This window comes from Rhinatrema bivittatum, chromosome 5 (genome assembly GCF_901001135.1).
Source record: "Rhinatrema bivittatum chromosome 5, aRhiBiv1.1, whole genome shotgun sequence".
Classification (NCBI taxonomy): Eukaryota; Metazoa; Chordata; class Amphibia; order Gymnophiona; family Rhinatrematidae; genus Rhinatrema; species Rhinatrema bivittatum.
This window is the reverse complement of record NC_042619.1, coordinates 341,365,732-341,390,132: the sequence shown is the minus strand read 5'-3', so window position 1 is coordinate 341,390,132 and position 24,401 is coordinate 341,365,732. Positions and strand designations below refer to the sequence as shown.

Here is a 24,401-nt window from a genome sequence, read left to right as displayed (position 1 = left end):
TTCGTAGGGTCCCTTTCGCCTACTATTTTCTGAAAAAACGCAAAACCTGCCAGTTGGCACCATATGGACCCTAAAGTGTAACCCGCCCCCTTTGCCCACAAAATAAACCGCACAAGCTCTTCTTCTCCTACTGCCCCCCCCCCCCCCCCCCCCCGGTCCACCCCAGACCCTGCAAAAATCGAGCTACCGCTCCTCTGCCTGACAGGTAAGATTTCCACGTGGCCGGTGCCAATGATTGTCGAATCAAGTCCCAGGAGTCGTCCTGATGAGCTGCCACAGATGCTCTGGAAAGACCTCTCCCCGCAAAGAGGCCTGAGGAGCCTCAGCCCTGAAGACGACCCACTTGAAACGAGAAAGAACATCGGCGATCAAGTTCAAATTACCTGGTACAAGCTTTGCTCTTATCGTCACATTCCAATGCATACACAGAAAATCCATTTCCCTAAGCAATCTCGATACCCTTAAGCATTTTGCAGCCAGCCTGTTCACTACCTGCACTACACCTAAGTTGTCGCACCACCATACTAGCCTTTTGTTCTGTAAATCCTTCCCCCAAATCGTCAAGGCAACTACAATAGGAAAAAGCTCCAAGAATGTGATGTTTCGTATCACCCCGTCATCCACCCAAGAATCTGGCCACGCTTCGGCGCACCACTGTCCCCGAAAGTACAATCCAAATCCACATGACCCCGCTGCGTCAGAATATAACTCCAGATCCTCATTTGAAATTTATTCCTCCTGCATTATACACACTCCATTGAATTACTCCAAAAATCTGTCCCATACCGCCAATTCTTCCTTTATTGCCCTTGTGACCTGGATAAAATGATGCCCTGCTTTCACACCCGCTGTTCGGGTAGACAGCCTACGAATGAAAGCTCTACCCATCGGTATAACTCTACAAGCGAAGTTCAACGAACCTATTAACGATTGCAACTGCCTCAACGTCACCTTCTTTGTTCCTTGTACCGTCCGCACCAACTCATGCAAATGGACAACCTTATCCTCTGGTAACCGCGATGCCATTGCCATAGAATCCAATTCGATGCCCAGGAATGTGAGTTTGGTGACCGGCCCTTCAGTCTTATCTTGGGCTATCGGTATACCCAACAACTTAGCTACCGCCAAGAAACCCTTCAACTGACTCTGGCACTCATTGGAGTCCCTCGACCCTACAAACAAATAGTCATCCAAGTAATGTAACATTCTCAAGCATTTATTGTGTTGCATGGTAACCCATTGGAGGAAAGTGCTAAAAGCCTCGAACAACGCACAGGAGACCGCACAACACATGGGCAAGCAACGATCTATAAAATAACCCCGTTCAAAATAAAATCCTAACAGTGGAAAACACAACGGGTGAATCGGTAACAATCTGAAAGCAGACTCGATGTCTGCCTTGGCCATTAATGCTCCTACTCCCGCTTGACGCACCAAATCGATGGCCTCCTCGAATGACGCATATTTAACTGTACACTCATGTCTTGGAATAAAGTCATTCACTGCCGACCCCTCTTGGTGTGATAAATTCAAAATCAACCGGTACTTGCCCATCACCTTCTTCGGAATGACTGCTAATGGTGACAGATGCATTTTGTCAAAAGGTTGTGCACCGAAAGGCCCAACAATCCTACCTAAAGATATTTCAACTCTCAATTTTTCTCTCGCCACGTCCGCTAATCTGTAAGCCGATCTAGCATTTTTTGCCCTCCCCCCAGACCCCTGGCCCACATACGGAATCATGAACCCTTCCTTAAACCCATTTCTTAACAACGCCGCTGCCACTAAATTAGGATAATCCCTTAGACTCTCTTCCAATGCAGAGAGCACAATCGTGGATTCTGCTTTCTGATAAATCACCTCACGGCTTGGAGTCCTTGGTAAGGGCAGGCTTCTGCCCCTGAGAGCATTTTGAGGCCGGGTGTGCCCCTCCGCATGAGGAGCATGCGTGCCTAAACTTGCACTCAGGGAACAAACAAGTGAGCTTGTTGTACCTCCAGCACATGTCCGAAACACCGCTCGCGGCTTGCCCCCCCCAAGTTCCGCCTTTCGATTAACCCCGAAACCTTGAAAGGAATTACTCTTAGCACCCACTCCCGCAGACCCTCCTACGCTTGCGCTCCCTGCTCCCCCTGATGCCCCGCCTTTTGTGTTTCCTACACCTTTATTCGTCATCTGCGTTAACCACAGATGAATGTCCTGCGTCCCCCAGGACATAAACTTATTCCCTGCCATTTGATCTCTAAATTTCTCATCATAGTTGAGCCAAGCCCAACCATCATAGTCCCTGAAGGCTCCTAATATGCTGTCCGCATAAGACAGCAACGCTCCATATTGAGTGACATCAAAATGGCTTACTACACTAGCCAGTCGTAGGAAACCACGTACCCAGTTCACAATGTTTTTTGATATTTTAGGGCCTTTCCCTTCTCCCCTGTTCTTCTTTTTGGCTCTCTTTTTATCCCGCTTCCCCCCTCTTCTCCCAACAACTTAAAAATATCAACGTATTTCCGCTTGCGTATCCTTTTAACCAAACACTTTGGAACTTCCTCCCATAATTCTGTTAATGAAGCAAGCGCTGGGTGTCCCGTGTCCTGCCCGGGACCTGCTCCCAAAACAGAACTCTTGACCCTGTACTCGCTACTTGAACTAGTAGACGAAGATGAAGAACTTGAGGAACTTGTCCTCCGGGATCTTTTCTTTTTCCTTCCCTGTCCCCTGCTGATCCCCCCATTATGTGATCCTTGCCTACCTCCTCCAGCTCCTGATGCTCCACTGTCCCCAGCTCCTATTGCTCCTCCGCTCCGCGACTCCTCTCCGGTCCACCGCTTTTCCGGCACTGCTCTCCTGGATAGCTCCCACCGCGCTTCCATCTCCCGCTCCCTCCAAGATTCTTGCCTCGATGGCTCTGGTACCTCCTCTCCATCCGTACCTGAAAAAGAGCCAAAGTCCCTCTGTTCCCCGGCCTGCCCCCGCCCCCCCATGCCGAATACCCTTCCCTCCTTTGTATGCACCCTGCTCCCTAATATGGGCTCGGGGGAAGTCTGTCTCCCAAACCCTCAAAAGGTATTGATCAGCTTCCGTGCTCTCACCCTCCTCTGGAGGCCACCCTCCAAAACCTACCACTTCCCTACTGGTCTCACTCCTCTGGAGCTCAGACCTACCTGTCTCCCTGCTCAGGTAATGCCTTATTATATCCGCTACCACCACTACAGGAATAGTGGACTCCCTCCCGACCGGCTCCTCAGCAAGTCCCCCTGAGGGGAGAGGGTGGGGTTCTCACACCCTCTGGACCCTGAACCTGTTGTTGCTCCCCTGGCAATGAATGCCTATCATATCTTTTTAATCCCGATCTCGCCCTGTCTGCTTCTCTTCTGGTTTGGCTGCCCTCCCTGCGTCTAGCAGCACTGATTGTCCTAGCCCTACCAGAGCCCTCACCCTGATGCTGCACACCCTTCATGCCTACTGCTCTTCCCCGAGGCCCTTGGCTCTGCCCCCTGCTTGATCCGGCCTGCGTAGAGGCCGTCCCGCCCTTCGCCTGCTCGTCTGGTGCTCTGCCTGCATCTATTCGGGCTCGAGGGGGGGGGCGGCCTCATCGGCTTCTAACGAGCGTGACACAAGCCGGCCAGAGGAAAAGGCACCGACGGCAGGGGGGCGAATCGGCTCTGCAGTCTCGTGCTCCATCCCCCTTGCAGAGCCCGAACGAGAAACAATTGGAAAGGCTGGAACCGGAGGAAACGAGAGGGGACCCAGCAGGGCTCGCACGGGGGCTGCCTGCGCGACATCCGGTTCAGCGCCGCTCTCCCCAGAGTCAGAAAGAGGTAGGGGGGAACCCGCTGGGGGAGGGTTGCGCAACAAGGGAGCGAGAGCCAGGCCCTCCGCAGCATCAAAGAAGAAGGGAGGGGCAAACGGCTGGTTAAGACTTACCGAGCCCCCAGGCGGGGAACGCTCCAGGCCCTGCAAAGATGCCGCATCACCTCCTGCCCTGGGCGAAGGAGCCGCTGGCACAGACACTGAGCACGCGGATTGCCTGACCCTGGCTCTCCTCATGTCTATCTGACAATTGATACCCCAGTCGTAAAAAAAAAAAAAAAAAAGGAAAACCTCAAGCCGCCAGGTAAAAAATAGCAGTTGAGAATCAACACTGAGCAAAAACAGAATTCTGCTGCTTGCTTCGCTGTTGCTGCCCAACTGCCAGCGTTCCTAGCTGCTCCCAACTTTGAACGACTCGCAGCCAATGGCAATGCGACAATTCAAAATTGTTGCCATTGCCGTTGCCTGCTTCCCCTCCTCCCTCCTCTTTCCCAACCCCCGCTCCAGCTATGCTCCCTGCCCCTTGCTCCCATGTTAACTACATCAGCACAAGACAAGCTTGCGCTGCTTCCTATTATCCCAGTGGATTTCTACAGCTCCACCTTAATAATTGTTTATAAACTATTTCCTCTAAGAACTTGTCCAAACTTTAATAGATTTCCCACATCCTCTGGCAAAGAATTCCAGAGCTTAATTATGCATTGATTAAAAAAAAATTTTCTCTTTTTTTTTTTTTTTAAATATATCACCTAGTAACTTAGTTTTCTCACAGGACAAGCAGGATGGTAGTCCTCACATATGGGTGACATCATCAGGATGGAGCCCAATCACAGAACACTTTTGTCAAAGTTTCTAGAACTTTGAGTGGTACCACTGAGCATGCCCAGCAGGGATCTCCCCTCAGTCTCTTTTTTTCTGCGCAGCTTTGGCCACGCAGACTTAAGAGCTCTCTCACACATTCCTTTTTTTGTCAAAATCGTTTTAATTACCGGTAACATGCGAATTGCAGATACAACACCCACCAAGGGGATCCAACATTATAGACAAAGAACAACTATGTAATGCCAGGCGAAACAAAAACTGATATTTAACCTTTATTTAGCAATTGTATCTACAAGCATGACTCCATTTTGCATTTTCTAAGTTGCAGTTCCCCGCATCCTCTTGAACACAAACAACCAACCATACTTTCTTACAGCCCACATTCATACACATGCATTCTCGTACCTCGCATTCCCCTTCCCCCCCCCCCCCCCCCCCCCCCTTTGAAGAGGTAGTATGCTGAGAGTTGTCAAAGACGTTCCACGCCGTGTGTACTGTATATCTCCGTTCAAGTATGCGCCCCAGTCCTGGTGGGTGGTGACGTGCTACGCAAGACGGGGCATCACGATTGCTGCCATTTGGTGCAGTATCCAATAGCCAATAATTGATGTTGGACTTCCAGAGGCAAAAGAGCAAAACAATTAGCCCAGTAGGCACAATATGGTGTGTTCGAGGATTGAGAATTTGTAAGAGCAGTCAGTCTTTCCAGCTGACATAGAGGAAGCGAGCCTATAATACCAGGCCCGCAAGGTGGGCTTTGCCGTGGGCTCGATCCAGGAAGTCAGTATCGTTCGATAAGCTAAAAATATTGCAGTATGTCCAAATCTATCAGCAGCTGCAGTGTATTTTGACATATTGTCTCGCAGTCCAGACAGGAGCCACCTGCCCAACCAAGAGATGGTGGTAGTTAAACATTGAGCGATGAGTGTAAGAATGCCATCCCAGAACCCCTGAACGGTGGGGCACTGAAATAGTCTATGGGCTAGCGTACCAAGATCTCCTCCACACTTTATGCAGAAAGCAGAGGGTAGGCGACCCATACAGTAATGTCGGACATCATTGCAAATAACATGATGTAAGATCCTTAATTGAAGCTCGCGCAGCGTGAGATCCGGCAAGGAGCTAGGCAAAGTTTTGAAACAGGTAAGCATGTCGGTGGCAGAGAAGTCCTCCCCCAAGCCTCAGTCCAGTATCTCGCCAATGAGTGGAGGTGGCGGGGGGGTCTCTATATTCCTTGCCCAGACCACGTCAGCCCTTTATAGAGTTCTTGAGTAGAGCGATGTCAAATAAGCGTTGGGAGAAGACAGACTCCAAGCGGTAGGTCTCCGCCGTCCATCTGAACGACTGAAGGTAGTGGCATGCTTGTAAATATGCGAAGAAATGCTTTGATGGAAGTTGGTAGTACCGGGCCAGGGACGCAAAATCAATCACTGTCTGAGCCTCCTTGACGTAGAAGTGAAAAATAAATGTCAATCCTCTTTAAAGCCAGTCTTTGAAAATGGCCCAGCAATCTTGTCCAGGTAAGAATTTCTTATTGCCCAGTAGCGGCATGAACAACGAGGTTATACCACCCAGGGCCCCCTGTTGTCGGAGCCAGTGCCACGCTTGCCGACACGGTTGAAGGAGTTCTTTAGGAATATGCAAATTATGGTAAGTGGCCACGTCGGCTTGCACTAGGCACACCGGGTACCACGGAACAGTCATACTTAGAAGTAACATATCATATATAGTGACATATAAATTCATTAGAAAATTTTTTTTATTGTTGTATACAAAACATTCTATCAAAAATCTTCAAAAAACATTTAATTTCTATTCATCGTTGGATACATAGAGTAAATAGCAAAAGTTCACCATAAAAACACATTCATACACATAATCATTCTATTAAAAAATCTTTCTTTTAGAAAATCTATATATTCCAATAACAATTTATAATAATTTTCACAAATTCTTAAAAGACAAAATTTATTTTAATCACAAAGATGCATTCAATATTCAATTGGCACCAATTTACTAACCTCAATTTTCACAGTATCTTACTCTTACCGCATACAGACAAACCAAAAATTGTCTCCACAGTTTCACCTTTATCTCTTTTATAATCTGAAAAAACACAGAAAAACCATCTAAATCCCTAAAACCCCTTAAAAATACCCATAACTTTTCAGAAATAGATCACACCAATTGTTACAAAAAAACTCTTCAAAATACTTCCTTATAGAAAAGACTCACCGTCAAAGCACTCACCCCAACACTCCCATTTTTCAGAGAGTCCACATCTTCAAAATACCTTTACTGTTGACTTCCTTACTAAAAAAAAAGAAATGTAGCCACAATAAAAACAAAACCATCATATCTCAAAAATAGCTACAAAACTGTTTAAGAAGGAAAAATCACCCGAAAGAACTCACCATCAATGACGGTCAAAACTCAACTTCCCCAAACACTCAACGTTCTCGCACAACTGATTTCTAAAAGTGGAGCAATTTAAAGGGCTCTCAAAACAACCATTTTAAATCTGGCCAAGGCTAATTAAAAACCCCCATCTGACCGAGAACGTTCTTACGTCCTCCTCTGCCGTAATTGAAAACTAACACTCCTAATAATTTAAAGGGCTCTCTGATTTAAAAGTTACAAATCCTCCATGGTCATTCTTACGTCCTGTTTCACCGACGTGCTAGAGAACAGACGCTCCAGAAAAATTCAATCAAAAGGTTCTGTGTCCTGTTTTTACCAACATACTTGAAAACAGGTGCTCCTAAGAAAATAGTTTTTAAACAGCTTTCTCATCAATCAAAGGCTCTTCATATTCCACCAAAAACATCTCTATACATCAAAATGCTTACGTTGTAATTAGCTCTTTCTCAGATACCCACATTACTATTCTCCATTATTTGTCAAAACAAATAATTTAACAATATTTCCACAGGCAACTAAAAGAGTAACAATCTCACAACAGGCTACCCAATCCAACCGGTCATTTAAACCCATAGGTATCAAGGTTTTTAAAGAAAAAATCCATCCTTGTTCTGCTTTTAACCATAATTTATTCACATCCCCTCCTCTTCTACTAGTAATGATTTGCAGTACAAAAAACCTCAAATCATCAATCGAAAGTTCATACTCACGCCAATGACATACTAAAGGGGCTGTTTCAACATTGTTGCGGATCCGGCTGCAATGTTCCAATATCCTTGTTTTTACTTTTCTAGTGGTCTTTCCTACATTCAGTAAGCCACATGGGCATCTTACAGCATAGACAACAGATGTGGATTGACAAGTGGTCACTGATTTTAACACAGTTTTCCGTCCAGTAGCCTGACATGTAAAATCCCTAATAGTCATAGAAAAATTACATGCCCCACAGTTATTGCAGGGACTATGACCACCAGCTGGTCTACCCAAAGGATCACCAGCTATCAAATCTGAGTGTACTAACCCATATCTCTGAGATTTCTAGACCTCCGAAAGGAAAACATCGGTGGATCTTCTAAACCCAAAAAGCCACTCACCAAATGCCAATGTTTTCTCAAAACATGCATAAGATCCCCCACTCTATTTGAAAAAGGTAACACACATTCTATAGATGGCGATTCAACCTTTTTCCTTGGAGTCAAAAGCAAATCACGATTAATGTATTTAGCTCTTTTATATGCTTGTCTCACAATATGTACTGGGTAACCCCGTGCCTCAAAATGATCTCGTAGATCACCAGCATGTCTCTTATACATAGCTATAGCAGAACAAGTTCTCCTCACCCTAAAAAATTGACTTAAGGGTATATTCTCTCGAATATGTCTAGGGTGAAAACTATTGAAATGCAACAGGCTGTTTCTATCAGTGGCCTTCCAGTGTAGTTCAGTTGTGAAATTCCCATCCCCTCTGCAAATTTTCATGTCCAAGAAAGAAACAGTCTGTAATTGAATATCACATGTGAATTTCAAATTGTCATCACATTGATTCAAATAGTCAAAAAACTCATCAAACTGTTCCCGGAATCCAGATCAAATAATCAGGATATCATCTATATAACGGCACCACAGCCTGACATGTCTGTACATTAAAGAGGGGTATACAAATTTCTCTTCAAAAGCTGTGACGTACAGACATGCCAGGTCTGGGGTCATAGTGGCACCCATTGCTGTCCCATGAGTTTGTTGGAAAAACTCATCTTTGAACACAAAATAATTCTTAGTCAAAGCAATAGTTGCCAATTCAATCAAAAAATGAGAGGGAACACTTTTCCTCTCTCGGGTTTCCAAAATCTCTTCAATTAAACTAATAGTTCCATATTGAGGGATTATTTGAGTATAGTGACTCAATGTCCATAGAGATAAGCAGAATAGGCTCAGTAATTACTGGAAGAGCCTTCAAGATCCTTATTAAATGGGAAGAATCTTTGATGTATGAGCGAGCTATTGGAACAAAAGGTTGTAAAAACCGGTCAACAAATATGGACAGTGGCTCTAAAATTGATCCAATGCCCGATGCAATCGGTCTTCTGGGTGGCGAGATCAAAGATTTATGTACTTTTGGGAGTACATAGAAAACAGGGATATGTGGACAGCTTTGTACTAAAAAAGCTGCCTCCTTCACCGTTATCCAACCAACACTTAGAGTTTCCGTCACCAGGGCAGATATTAGTGCCTTTAAAGGACACGTGGGATCTTCAGAGAGTTTACAATAAAACTTCTCATCAGTCAGCTGTCGAAAAACTTCCTGCTCATATTTACATTGATCCAAAAGGACAATCGCCCCCCCCCCCCCCCCCCCCTTATCTGCAGGATTAAACACCAAGTCCTTCTGTTGTCTAAGATTTTGCAAGGCCTGATGCTCCTCCTTTGTTAAATTCCAAAATGGAAATTTTTGTACTGCCTCTTTATTCTGCAAATCTCTTTCTACAACCTCCTCAAAAGCCACCATCAATGGATGAATTGGACCCGGAGGCATCCACAGAGAAGACTTTTTCACAACTGAAGAATCATCAACAGTCATACTATTCCCTTGAAAGAAAAATAAACGCATCAAGCGAAAGAACTTCTGTAAAGCTAAGTGAGTCTCAAAAGCATCATAATACGGGGTAGGTACAAAAGACAACCCTCGGTTTAACACCCGTTTTTCCACAGAGAATATGATGACAAATTTGTAACCAAATCAAATATATCATTCACCTCTGATTCTGATCTCGAAGGTGTACCGGGCTGCGGTTTCTGTTGAAACGACCTCCCCATCCGCCTCGACGCTCCGCCTCCATGTTTGGATTTCGGGGCCTGTTCTAAAAAAGATACATGATTCCCTTCCTTCCCCAATGAGTCAGTAGATGAAGAATCAAAATTAGTAGATTTCTTAGATTTTGAACGATTCTTATTACACCATGGGTAAACATACCCATGGGTATAATCGTTCTCATCCCTTTTGAATTTTTTGAATTTTGATTCTTTTAATTTTTCACGTAAAGTGTTAATGTTCTGATTACATTTATCCAGTTTACTTTCAAAGGACTCAGAGGGCATATTAACTTTTCAGGGTGGCACACAATATCTCAATTTCTTTTTCAGTCTCAACTACTAAGGCCTGCGTAGTTTCTACTATAAGGATCATCAGATCCATGGAGCACTTATTTAAGATTGAGTTCCATTTAGCTACAAATATTGGATCATCCGAAAAAAGATGTGATTGCTTATATAAACGCGATCCTCGTGGGATCCTTTTTATCCTTAGATATTCAATTAAAGTAGAAGCATGTAAACCTGATTGCACAGACCGCTTATGTAATCGAGATAAATCTGTCCATTGTGTGTCACCCACACATTCTGTCTTTTGTTCAAATAAAGGTACACCTTTTAACAATAAATCCCAAACTGTCAGAATAACTAAATACTGAATCAATTGAGAAAGCCATATTACATCTACAAGATTACAAAAAATGGCAATTATATACAGAATATATCACACACTCTAGCACAACATATCATATATAGTGACATATAAGGTCATTAGAAAATTTTTTTATTGTTGTATATAAAACATTCTATCAAAAATCTTCAAAAAAACTTTTAATTTCTATTCATTGTTGGATACATAGAGTAAATAGCAAAAGTTCACCATAAAAACACATTCATACACACAATCATACTATTAAAAATGTTTTCTTTTAGAAAATCTGTATAATGCAGTTGTTCCACTCCCTCTTTACAGCATTGTATTTCTTCCGTAGTTCAATTTCACAAATTCATACTCCCAACATGTTTCGCCGTGCAGTCAGCTTCTTCAGGGGACTCTCTGAAAAATGGGAGTGTTGGGGTGAGCGCTTTGATGGTGAGTCTTTTGTATAAGGAAGTTTTTTGAAGAGTTTTTTGTAACAATTGGTGTGATCTATTTTTGAAAAGTTATTGGTATTTTTAAGGGGTTTTTGGGATTTAGATGGTTTTTCTGTGTTTTTTCAGATTATAAAAGAGATAAAGGTGAAACTGTGGAGATAATACATTTGGATTGTTTGTATGCAGTAAGAGTAAGATACTGTGAAAATTGAGGTTAGTAAATTGGTGCCAATTGTATATTGAATGCACCTTTGTGATTAAAAGAAATTTTCTTTTTTAAGAATTTGTGAAAATTATGATAAATTGTTATTAGAATATCTCTTGTAGTGTGGATACATTTGGGTGATTTTGTGGAGGAAACTTTTGAAGATCTGTGTATTATGCTCCCCTGAAGAAGCCGATTGCACTGCGAAACATGTTGGGAGTATGAATTTGTGAAATTGAACTACTGAAGAAATACAATGATGTAAAGAGGGAGTGGAACAACTGTATTATATAGATTTTCTAAAAGAAAATTTTTTTAATAGTATGATTGTGTTTTTGAATGTGTTTTTATGGTGAACTTTTGCTATTTACTCTATATATCCAACGATGAATAGAAATTAAATGTTTTTTAAAGATTTTTGATAGAATGTTTTGTATACAACAATAACAATTTTTTCTAATGGCTTATATGTCACCATATATGATATGTTGTGCTAGAGTGTGTGATATATTCTTTATATAATTGCCATTTTTTGTAATACTTAGAAGTAAGCCATCCTCTAGATACGAGTACTGATCTAATATCCACTCCCCCACGAATCGAAGTTGACAAGCTGCATTATACAGACAGAAATTAGGCATGCCCAACCCCCCAGTGTCCCGAGAGTGTAACAGCACAGAGTACCGTAGCCGAGCTTTCTTCCCTGCCCACAGGAATCTTTGAAAGGAACGTTGTAGCCACAAAACATCTGTGCAAAGTAACCAGCAGGGCAATATATGAAGTTTATATAATAATTTTGGCACTAGTATCATCTTAAAGCACAGCGCCCAGACAGCAGCAGAGATTGCCAGGCTGTCAATTGAGCTCCCAGAGCCGACAGCATAGTTTTGATGTTAAGAGCATAAAGATCCGCTAAGTTTCTAGGATCCATACCCCCAAGTATTTTATCTTGCCTGGAGCCCAGGTAAAAGGGAACCCAGCATACCATGCCTGTGTGGTGCGAGGGTTGAGTGCTAAGGCTTCTGAGTATAGTTAATAGCCCCGCAATATCCCTGAAGAGGGAAAAATGTTGGACTATAACCGGGACGCTATGTTTGAGTCTACTGACAAAAGAGCAGGATATCATCCCCAAACATTGCCAACTTCAGCTGATGTCGCCCAATGCAGAGACCTGTGAACTCTGTGTCTAAACGGAGCTTGATGGCGATGCATTCCAGCGCCAACAGAAACAAAAGGGGGGATAGGGGGCAGCCCTGCCGTACCCCACAATGCAGTGAGAATGACTCTGTCAAGGCAATATTAATAAGGAGTCGAGTGCTGGGATTATGATATAATGCTTCAAGCCACACTGTGAAGTTGCCTTCAATACCATAAGAACATAAGAACATAAGAAATTGCCATGCTGGGTCAGACCAAGGGTCCATCAAGCCCAGCATCCTGTTTCCAACAGAGGCCAAACCAGGCCACAAGAACCTGGCAATTACCCAAACACCTAGAAGATCCCATGCTACTGATGCAATTAATAGCAGTGGCTATTCCCTAAGTAAACTTGATTAATAGCAGTTAATGGACTTCTCTTCCATGAACATATCCAAACCTTTTTTGAACCCAGCTACACTAACTGCACTAACCCACATCCTCTGGCAACAAATTCCAGAGATTTATTGTGCGTTGAGTGAAAAAGAATTTTCTCCGATTAGTCTTAAAGACCTCTCATGATCTTAAAGACCTCTATTATATCCCCCCTCAGCCGTCTCTTCTCCAAGCTGAAAAGCCCTAACCTCTTCAGCCTTTCCTCATAGGGGAGCTGTTCCATCCCCTTTATCATTTTGGTTGCCCTTCTCTGTACCTTCTCCATTGCAACTATATCTTTTTTGAGATACGGCGACCAGAATTGTACACGGTATTCAAGGTGTGGTCTCACCATGGAGCGATATAGAGGCATTATGACATTTTCCGTTTTATTAACCATTCCCTTCCTAATAATTCCTAACATTCTATTTGCTTTTTTGACTGCTGCAGCACACTGAGCCGACGATTTCAATGTATTATCTACTATGATGCCTAGATCTCTTTCTTGGGTGGTAGCTCCTAATATGGAACCTAACATCGTGTAACTACAGCAAGGGTTATTTTTCCCTATATGCAACACCTTGCACTTGTCCACATTAAATTTCATCTGCCATTTGGATGCCCAATCTTCCAGTCTTGCAAGGTCCTCCTGTAATGTATCACAGTCTGCTTGTGATTTAACTACTCTGAATAATTTTGTATCATCCGCAAATTTGATAACGTCACTCATCGTATTCCTTTCCAGATCATTGATATATATATTGAAAAGCACCGGTCCAAGGACAGATCCCTGAGGCACTCCACTGTGGAGTGCCAAAATAAATAGTCCCATGAGAAGGAGTCAAAGGCCTTTTCGGTATCCAGACTCAGTATAAGCGCATCGGTTTGACGGTGGAAGCTGAGTGCAGCAATCAACCTGTGGACATTTTTTACTCCTGTCTACCTTTTATGAATCCTGTCTGATCCAGATGAATCACCATAGGGAGAATAGCAGTCAATCGGGTCACCAGAACCAGTGAGTTTATGTACCGGTGCTCTTCATACAGAGACTATTTCCTTCTTTGTGCTAGAGAAGGCCTTTTGTACTTGGGCTACCGTGGCCGCAGAAACATATGCCACAATTCAACTGGGCCACGTTGGATCTTTCACGTTGGGGTCCAGATTGTCATGGCAAATGCTTGATGGAAATCTCTCCAATACCATGCATGCCAACTACCCCATTGTTGCCTTGGTTGCCGCCTCAATATGCATCTTACCAAGATGTATTCTCAAAAGAAGCTGCTGATGTGTTGCTTCCACACAGATCATAAGACTGCACAATTAATTTGAAGCCAAATACGGAACCACCCAAAGGTAGGGTCTACCCCCTCTCCGTAGTGGAGAATAAAGCGATGTCAGAGCACATCCAGGAGAATCTCCAGAAAGGCTTCATAAGACCTTCCAAGTCTCCTGCTGGCGTAGGATTTTTCTTCGTGGGGTAGAAGGACGGAACATTACGTCCATGCATTGATTACAGAGGTCTGAATGAGATCACCATAAAGGACCGCTACCCTTTACCACTCATCTCAGAGCTATTCTGGCGATGAATGGAAGACTGCTTTTAATACCCGGGATGGACACTTTGAATACCTGGTGATGCCCTTCGGCTTGTGCAATGCCCCAGCTGTCTTCCAAAACATGGTGAACGATAGTCTGCATGATTTACTCTACCAATGTGTCATCGTCTACTTAGACAACATCTTGATATTTCCTCAGGACCTGCAATCCCATCAGGAAGATGTCAAAAGAGTTCTGCAGAGACTTCGTGAGAACTGCTTGTATGCCAAGTTGACTAAATGCGAATTTCACAAGGAATCCGTGCCCTTCTTAGGGTACATTGTCTCAAACAAAGGATTCCAAATGGACACTCAGAAGCTTGAGAGTATTCAAAAATGGACCCAACCCACTGGCCAAAAAGCTCTAAGACGATTTTTGGGATTTACCAACTACTAACGGACCTCTATCAAAAATGACTCTTCATTGACTGTTCCATTAAAAGCGATGACGAGGAAGGGAGCCAGCTTTGCCACTTGGTCTACGGAAGCTGTGACAGCATTTCAGAAGTTAATACGCCTTTTCAAGCAATCCATGTCTCCGCCATCCAGACCCTTCTCGACCCTTCATTGTGGAAGTCGGTGCCTCTGATGTAGGTGTAGGGGCCATGCTAAGCCACACCCCTGTTCATTCTTTTCCCGACGCTTCTCGCCAGCGGAGAAGAACTACGGCATGGGGATAATGAACTTTTGGCAATAAAAATGGCATTTGAAGAATGGTGCTCCTGGCTTGAAGTTGCACAACATCAGATCACTGTTTACACTGATCACAAAAATCTGGAGTACCTCCGTCATGCTCAACGCCTCAACCGTAGACAGGCGAGGTGGTCCCTGTTCTTCAACAGATTTGACTTTGTGCTGAAATATCGCCCTGGTGACAAGAATGTCAGAGCAGACACATTATCTCGCTCTTTCCTCTCAGAAGGACGTACCTGATGAACCCCAGCATATCATTGACCCGAAGAGAGTGATTCTCACTGCTACACATCCAGTATCCCTGGGCAAGACATTGTACCCTGCAATCTAAGAAAGAAGTTGCTAACATGGGCTCACGATTCGAAACTGGCTGTACACCCTGTTCAACGGCGAACACTGGCTAAGCTACAAAAGTACTATTGGTGGCCCACCATGAAAGAAGACACTCTTGCATACGTAGCCTCCTGTTCCAATTGTGCCAGACAGAAACCTTTGCCCAGACGTCATTGGGGCCTGCTTCAACCCTTAACAGCACCAGATGAGCCCTGGACCCACATTGCAACAGAGTTCGTGGTGGACCTGCCACTTTCTGGAGGTAACAATACCATTTGGGTTATAGTGGATTGATTTTCGAAGATGGCTCACTTCGTGGCTCTCCCTAGCTTGCCATCAGCCATGGAACTTGCTAAATTATTCATCAGTCACATCTTTTGCCAACACAGCATGCCTAAACACATTGTTTCCGACAGAGGAGCTCAATTTACAGCAAAGTTCTGGAAAGCCTTGTGTAAGAAATTCGACATCACACTTGACTTCACCTCTGCGTACCATCCTCGGTCGAATGGCCAAACAGAGAGAATGAATAGAACTCTCAAACAGTTTCTCCACGCCTATGTTGGTTCATGACAGAATGACTGGGCTGAACTGTTACCCTGGGCTGAATTCACCATCAATTGGCATTCAGCATCAACTACTGGATCTACACCGTTTGAAGTGGTCTACGGACGACAACCTTTACCACCTTTATCACTTCCACTTTGTGTCGTCCCCAGCAGCTCAATCTACTGTCAAAGATATACAGCAGCTCTGGAGAAAGACTAAAGAGATGCTCTAAAAAGCAGGACAAAAAGCAAGGAAAGGCTATGATGCGCACCAAAGCAAGGCTCCTGAATTCCAGCCTGGTGATAAAGTCTGACTGTCTACCAAACATCTGAGACTTAAACTTCCATCTGCTTGATTTGATCCACGCTTTGTCGGACCCTTTCCTATTCTCCGACGATTGGGCTCATTCACTTATAGTCTGAGACTTCCTCCAGTTATGAAGATTTTAATGCATTCCATGTTTCGCTGCTGAAACCGCTTGTTCTTAGAGAGTTTTCCACCAAGACACCTGAACCTATTCCTGTTGCAGAAGAAGACATCGAGTACAAGGTTGATGCCATCCTTGATGTAAGAAAGAGAGGCAGAGTTTGGGAATACCTCCTGTAATGGGAGGGATATTGGCCTGAAGAAAACTCTTGGGAACCATTGGCTAATATGGACATAGAGATGCTTTGTCAATTTCATCGATTGCATCCTTAAAAACCAAGACCAGGTAGGGGGTCTGGAGGGGGCCCTTTGAAGGGGGTACTGTTGCGTTCGTCGGACTCAGACGGCTTCGACCTCTGTGCCTCACCTTTCTTCCTTCTCTCTCTCCTCAAGCCTTGGGAAGATGGCTGCTGCCATGTCTTCATGCTGCTCTCTCCGGCGTTCCTGGAACGGCAACAGCGTTCGCCATGATTATCCTGAGGGCCTCCTAGGGTGCGCGCACGCCACCTACATCTTTATCCACGTCATGGCGGGAGCCTCGGGGGTGTCCCCTCCGAGTGACCATCACATCCTGGTATTTAGCATACCCTTCGTTTGCTAACAAACTGAGTTAGCAAGGATTGGAATGCCTCCGGTCTAAGCTGCTTTGCCGCTTCCTAGCTGCCGCAGGAAGCTCTCTCTCTGCCCTTCAGGGTAATTCATTGCTAACCTGGGTACCCGCTCCTCGGGGGCCCTTATGCTCTCTTTCAGGTACCTATCTGGGATACCGGGTACTTGCTCCTCGAGGGCCTGCTTTCCCTACTCTGGTGCCTGCATTGGAACTACTTCTGCCTGCCAGGATCTTCATCAATACAGCTATCTACTTCAGTGAGTACTAACCCTTTCAGTCTGTCTCACCTTCAGCTTCAGCACTTGGAGTCTGCATCCAGGACCTTCCTCAGCTACCCTACGCTGCCTATCATCTACTCGAGTGTGGGACTGGTCTCCTCTGCTGAGGGTTACCTCACTGCTGCCCGCTCTCCGGGCAGTACCACCAAGCTGTATAATAAATACAAATTCTCTGTGTCTGCGTGTATAGAGTGTAGCCTAGTACTGCGGTTCCTCATGGGGCTCCTCCCCGTGGGAGTGGCCATCACTGCAGTGCCCAAGAATCCACTCCAACACCTCAAAACCATAACAGTTTATACAGCTGTAGCTGATAATATCTGAGGGACTTAGAGGCCCGCTGATGTATGAGCGTGTTTAAAGTCTCTCAGATAGTGTCAACCTCCCTCTTACTAGAATCTTGACAGCATTTGCATGTGATGCAATTGTGCCCACTTTAATTCTGCAGTGAAGTGCAAAATGTCCGCATTCCGTTTTTTATTTTTGGTCGCCACATAGGCTATCAGTGTGCCTCTCATGACTGCCTTACCCGCTTCCCATAGGACTACAGTGGCTATTTCAGTCTGCGCATTAATGTGCACATACTCCTCCCAGCGAGCCTGTAAATATTGGTGAAAGCATGTGTCCAGCATAACGCCAGGGGGCATGCGCCATGAAAAGGGTGGCTTAGGGAACATTCCCAGCGTGATACCAACTGACACCGGCGCATGGTCTGATAAGGCGATTGCGCCAATGGTAGCTATGGTCACCCGGGGGAACAAAAAGTTAGAAATCAAAAAATAGTCCAGCCGGGAGTAGGAGCAATGGGGATGGGAAAAGAAAGTGTAATTCTGTTGTGCCTCACGCGTACAAATATCCGTGAGGCACAACTCCCTGCAAACAAAATTTGCTCCCAATCGGTGATCATTATATTCAGTTAGTTTAGGGGGTTTACAATCTTCCTTTTTTATTTAACACAACATTGAAATCCCCTCCCAAGACCAAAGCGCAGGCTGAAAGCTTGGCCAGGATCCCCGTCAAATGGTTAAAAAATTCATGAGAATACACATTTGGTGCATACACATTACAGAGAGCCAGCTTTTGTTGGTAACAGTGTCCCTGAACGATTACATATCTACCCTCCACATCATGCCACACTTTGTCCACCTGAAAGGGCACCTGCTTATGGATTCGAATTGCCTCGCCCCTTTTCCATGAGGAGTAAGAGGAAGAGAAACACTGCCCCCCCAACTCTCTCTGTAATTTGGCGTGTTCCCCTGCTGTTAGGTGAGTTTCCTGAAGAAACACTATTTGAGATCCCAGTCGTTTAAAGGTTTGCAATAGTTTTTTCCATTTAATAGGGGAGTGAATCCCATCTACATTTAGTGATGTAAATTTATTAGTAGCTATTTTTAAGAGTTAGGAATGTCTTAGTATCCCTCAAGTATTTTGCAAAAATTTAAAAAGTGGAACACCCACCGCTCCCCAGCCTAAGCCGCCGGGATCAAACGGGACAGTCATCGTGACATTAGGAAACAGAGTTTACACCAGCTCAATACTGTTCTCTGCAATGCATACTTCCCCTTGACCCACCCCTTCCCAGCCCTCAAGTTCCCCCTCCACAGCCATACACAAACATACCTCACGCATACCCATACAAACCAACTAAACGTCAGGCAGCTTTAGGAGGCACAGACCTTCGACACCCCCTGCTCGCAGGGAGTGCCCACGGCCCCCTCCGACAACCCCCCCCCCAACAGCAAGTTATCTCAAATAAAGTTATTTCCTAATTGATATTAACCAACTAAACATGTATTCAAAATCCAAGCATTATCAGCATGTGGGAGTGGAATTGCGAGTAGTGTCTATGAATATAGACTTGATTCCAAAAGCACCTCATCCCAGACACTCCCCAAGTATGGCAGGGCAACAAGCTCCTACCAACACAGTACCTAGTGTCCAATAGGTGATTGTCAGGCGGAACTCTCCAGGCACTAAGAGTGCCAGTATTGGTGCCGTTGTATGCTCCACCCAACTGGGAAGTAAAGAGAAAAAAACAGATAAGTGAACCATCTGAACGCAGTGAACTAAAACCGACTGAATCCAGATCCAAACAAAGCCGCCCCTGTCAGGCAGGCCCTGAAGGCTGTGACAACTGGCCAGTTGCTGTGCTCCCAGGTTCCCAGGGTATGGGTTGGCATTTTTTAAAGTGTTCTCCTCCTGGGGAACATTCACTAAGAAATGGGACACATCCACTTTGTTGGTAAAAAAAACAAAACAAAAAAACAAAAAAACCCACTTTCTTATTAGCATGGTGGACACGCAGCTTGGCCGGGTATAACAGGGCAAAGGCAATGCCACGTTTATGCAGCTCTGTACATGTTGGGGCCATAGCCTTGTGCTGTGCGGCCACTGCTGCTGAGAAATCACTGAAAATCAATATGCGACTGCCCATATATTCAATTGCAGGATGCTTCCGAAATTCCCGCATCATCTGGACTTTATGCAGCCAGTTAAGGATTCTCGCCATAACTGGATGCGGCCTCTCACCCGTCTCACGCGGCTGTCCCATTCTGTGGGCCTGATCACACCGCAGCTGCCCTACAAGATTTGTCAGGCCCAGTTGCTGCGGTAGCCACTCCTCCAGGAACTTGTATAGGTCGCTATCCGTTACGGACTCAGGCAAACCCACTGTTTTGAGATTGTTACGGCAATTTCTATTCTCCTGGTCCTCCATGCGCTCTAGGAGCGGAGCATTGTTTGCTGTTCTGATAGCACTTGTACCTGCCATTCAGCCACCACGAGGCGGTCATCCTGTTCTCCCACATGCTGTTCTACCTCATCGAATTGCTTTTCCTGGCCTTCCACTGCTGCTTTGACGTCATCCATGGCTGATTGCAATTTAATTAGCCGTTCATTCAAACCTGCCAACACTCTAGATAAGATCTGAAGCAGCGCGTCTTCAGAGACTGATGCTAGCTGTGTTGGGTAGTCTGCCCCGAATGCCATTTTGGAAGTGTGACTTCGGTGCTCCGTGATGGACTTCGGATGTCGGTGGCGCATACCACGCCTCCAGGCCTCAAAACCCTCCGGAAACGCGGTGATTTGAAGTACCGGGCTTAGTTAGTGCAATTGGAGAAGAGTGGAGTATCAACACTCAAATTCTCTCAGTGATGGTAGGAGATTTGGGAAGCGGGGTGGCGGAGCTAGCTTTTCAAGCTTCCGCTTCGGGTGATGTCATCCCCGGAAGTCCTCTCACACATTCCTGACAGGAATTTTTTCTGCAGGAATTTCTTTGTTAATTGCAAATGTTTTCACCCCGTTGGGGGTCTCCCTTCTTCGCCTTCGATAACTGCGTCTATATGGTAGGTTTTAACCCCGTTTTCGGTTGGTTTCTGCCAGTTACCAGTATAGGCCTGACAGGCACCACGCATGGCCTAAATTTTCAACTGCATCAGGGGCTACAACACATAAACGGATACATAAATACTAATAAATAAAACAAATCATAAAAACACTTCAACATCAGACATAAATAATGGTAACATGGAAAAGTGAAAACAAAGTGTGTAACAGCAAAATTATCATAGGAATGTATATGGACATTACCTCTGTTTCATCAAATTAAAATTCTTGATTATTCTGATAGTGTATAAAGGAGCATCATATGGTCTGGAAGATGTAACAAATATAATACATTACTACTAAAAAAAAATATATGTAAAACAATAGGTTAAAGCATAATAAATTAAAAATGTAAATGATGATTAATAATAAAGTACCTCTAGACAGTGGTGCCAGTAAATGTAGTGCTGTAGTCGATATTTTTGCGATCAATTGTCAAACATTAATGGATGAATTCAAACAGCATACTATATATAAAAGTAAGTAAAATAATTTAAAAGTGGAGTGCAAGACCACAATAATTTACAATAATATTGATAATAAATATGCTGAATTGTGACTTGTGTACTTATGCCAACAACTAAAACATCCAGAGTAGCACCATTTAAAGGAAATCTTTAAAAAAGAACTTTTTTTGTAAAAGATTAAATTTGCAATGGTACTAGTAGTAAATATAACTCTGTCTTGATCACAAACAACAAAGAAGTACATAGTCCCTCCTTCATAAATCGCTACTTTCGCTGCATATAACAACTACGATATAATCTAATGAAAATTCTATAAAATACAGGAAAAACTGTTTTGTGTGTGTGTTGCTCTAAAGATATACTCACTGATTAAAACTGTATAGACATTATCTCTAGAAAACCTCCAGTTTCTCCCACTCTTTAAGGCTACTCTCAATAAAGATAAATACTGTAAAAAAATCTCTTACCCATTAGTTGAATCTCAGGGCATATTGTATCGCCAACTACTCATACTCGGGTACACTCAAAAAAGAAAGCAAACTAGGTACCGGAGATTTAAACACTGAAAACCGCGCCAATTCCAACGTCAATCAAGCTAAAGGGGGCGGGTCCTCAAAATCCCCATATGTGACAGCAGACGGCAATTATTTAAAACAACTAGTGTGTCAAATAAGTAAATATATTAGCGATCTGCAAGATAAAATAAACAATGCCAGAGAGAAACGGGACAATTTATAAAAAGCTGCATAATGGGCAATTTAAAAAAAAATATATACAAAAACGCCGATAAATCTGTAGTTCCTAATCAAAAACTATACTGATTATTGAGATTTGAAAGGAGTAGCCTAGTAAAACAAAAGGGGGAAAGGGAGCAATTTATAAAATAACCTTCCTAACAAGCATTTAATTGCTCCCAAACAGTGTGCGCTGGGGATTAGCGCTATGGTCATTGAAACTACAAAATGTACAGTGTGTGGATAAACTAATTTACAACTGTAAAAAATAATTATTGGAAGGGCGATAAATAAATACAATAAAAACTAGCTATACTAAAAAAAACAATTATGACTGTAGATGCACACTATAAACAAAGTTACCTAAAAACTTTTAATTGCTCTAAAAAAGTGAGCGGAGGGGATTGGCGCTATTGTGATTGCAACTACAAAGATGTACACTACAAGATGTAGATCAACTAATTTAACACTGTAATTGGCACCAACCGAACAAAACGAATTTTAAGAATAGAAAAACATATCAACGACCAAAAATAGATCACCAGAAAACTAATGACGAAAGGAAAGACAAACGAGCACATGAAAGCCCAAATATAGATAGACGTGCTAAGAGAATACGGAGTAATACTGATTCAGAGTTAGACCCATCAGCACCATTATTTTCAGAGTCTGTAAATTATGATCCAAAAGATTTGAAGAGTAGACCAACAACTAGGGCTTTTGAGGTGAATAAGTTATGGAGAAGAAATTCTGAAAAAGATGATGCACCATATAATCATTCTGATAGTTCTTTTTTAAGGGGTCGAGGCACATGGAGAGGGAGAAGGAGAGGAAGAGGGATGTACAATTACCATCAACACAAACAACACAATTATCAATATTAGACAGGTCTACCGAAGGGATAGTACAACCCAATGAAAATAATGCCATCCTAAATATTTCATCTCGTATACTTACAGAACCTGAAGAGAGAGCACTTAAAAAAGGGTTATCATTTGTTCCTACACGGCATATAATGCATTTAAAACACGTGTGAACTTTTCAAATTTACTAGAAAACTTAAGATTATGGATGTTTTTTCGGATAAAGTTACCACCAATCAGGAGTTGTCTATAGTTAAAAAACCTAGTAAATGGATATCCAATAATGTTCCCAATCCCATGATTCAGACATATTCAGGCATGATTCAGACATGATTCAGGCATTCTTACATGCAGCCTTTCTCAAATCGCAGTTTTTCCAAATTGAACTATGTTTAGCTATTGTTTAGCTTCTTTACTTGTTTAGCTATTGTTGAGCTTGTTACTCAAAAATATCATACTTTTTTGTTTATGGTGATACCTTGCCTGTTGATCCTAGTTTAATTCTCCTTGTTCTATGTAACTGCATTCTTACATGCCTGTTAATGTTAAAATGTAAACCGAATTGATTTGTAGCTTTGCTACAAGAATTTCGGTATATACAAATGCTAAATACATAAATAAATAAATATGAAAAGCTAATTCTACATGATTTACAAATTGCTGAACAAAAAAATAACCCAAAGAAATGCTATTATAATATGACAAGAGAAGAAAGAATGGCATTAACCACATTGGGTAAAGACACAAAAATAGTAATTAAAGCCGCAGACAAAGGTGGAAGTATAGTAATTATGGATAGGGAGAAATATGTTCAAGAAATTGACCGACAATTGTCTGATAAGGTTTTCTATCAAACATTAGACAAAGATCCCACTGTTAGCATTAAAAAAGACATTGACAATCTTTTATCCACAGCCAAAGAAGGTGGTTTTCTTACAAATAAAGAATTTGATTTTTTAAGTCACTTATCTATTTATTTATCTATTTATTTATTTATTTATTTGTGGTTTTTATATACCGGACTTCGTAGGATAACATCAGTTTGGTTTATATTATAACTTCAAAATCAGCAAAACAGAGGCTTTACATAGAACTTATAGGAAAACAGTGAATAAAATAAAATTAAATAAACTATACAATGAACGAGGCTTAAATAGAGAGACTTAAATAGAGGTTGTTGGATAACTGAGATGGTATTGAGAGAAATGATTGGGGGATGGAGTGGGGGGAAAGAAAGAACGGGGGTAGAGGGGGGATGAAGATGGACGGAGTGTATAGAGGGGATAAGGGTTGTATATTGCATATAGGGAGGGGAATGAAGAGTTGAAAGGGTTGCATGGGGGAAGGGAAAGTAGGAGTTGCATAGATTGCAAGGAACTATTTACAATAGATGCATTGGGGAGGAAATAGCATATATGATTATAAAACTATATACAAAGTGTACATTATTGAAGATATGTAAGTCAAGGCATGAAGTTGAAAATCCAAGATGGTAGCAACTAAGAGAGGGAGTTATCTTATGAGGGATCGTAAAGTTAGAACTGAGGGATCTGTTAGGGGCAGGGATGCAGGAGAGGAGGGGTGGTGAGGCTGGAGGCATTGTGTGGCAGGGAGAGTGTTTTGTTGGCAAAGAAGATTGAAGGGTGAGCAAAATGAGTGAGTTTTGGTGACATGTATTATTTGAATGCCTTCGTGAAAAGCCATGTTTTGAGTTTTCGTTTAAATGTTTTATGGCAA

At 43.2% G+C, this 24,401-nt stretch overlaps 1 protein-coding gene across 1 annotated transcript in view; it reads left to right on the top strand.

The window, feature by feature from the left end:
• Positions 1 to 24,401, top strand: part of LOC115092958 (E3 ubiquitin-protein ligase HERC2-like) — a 2,733,734-nt gene that overhangs the window by 507,244 nt on the left and 2,202,089 nt on the right.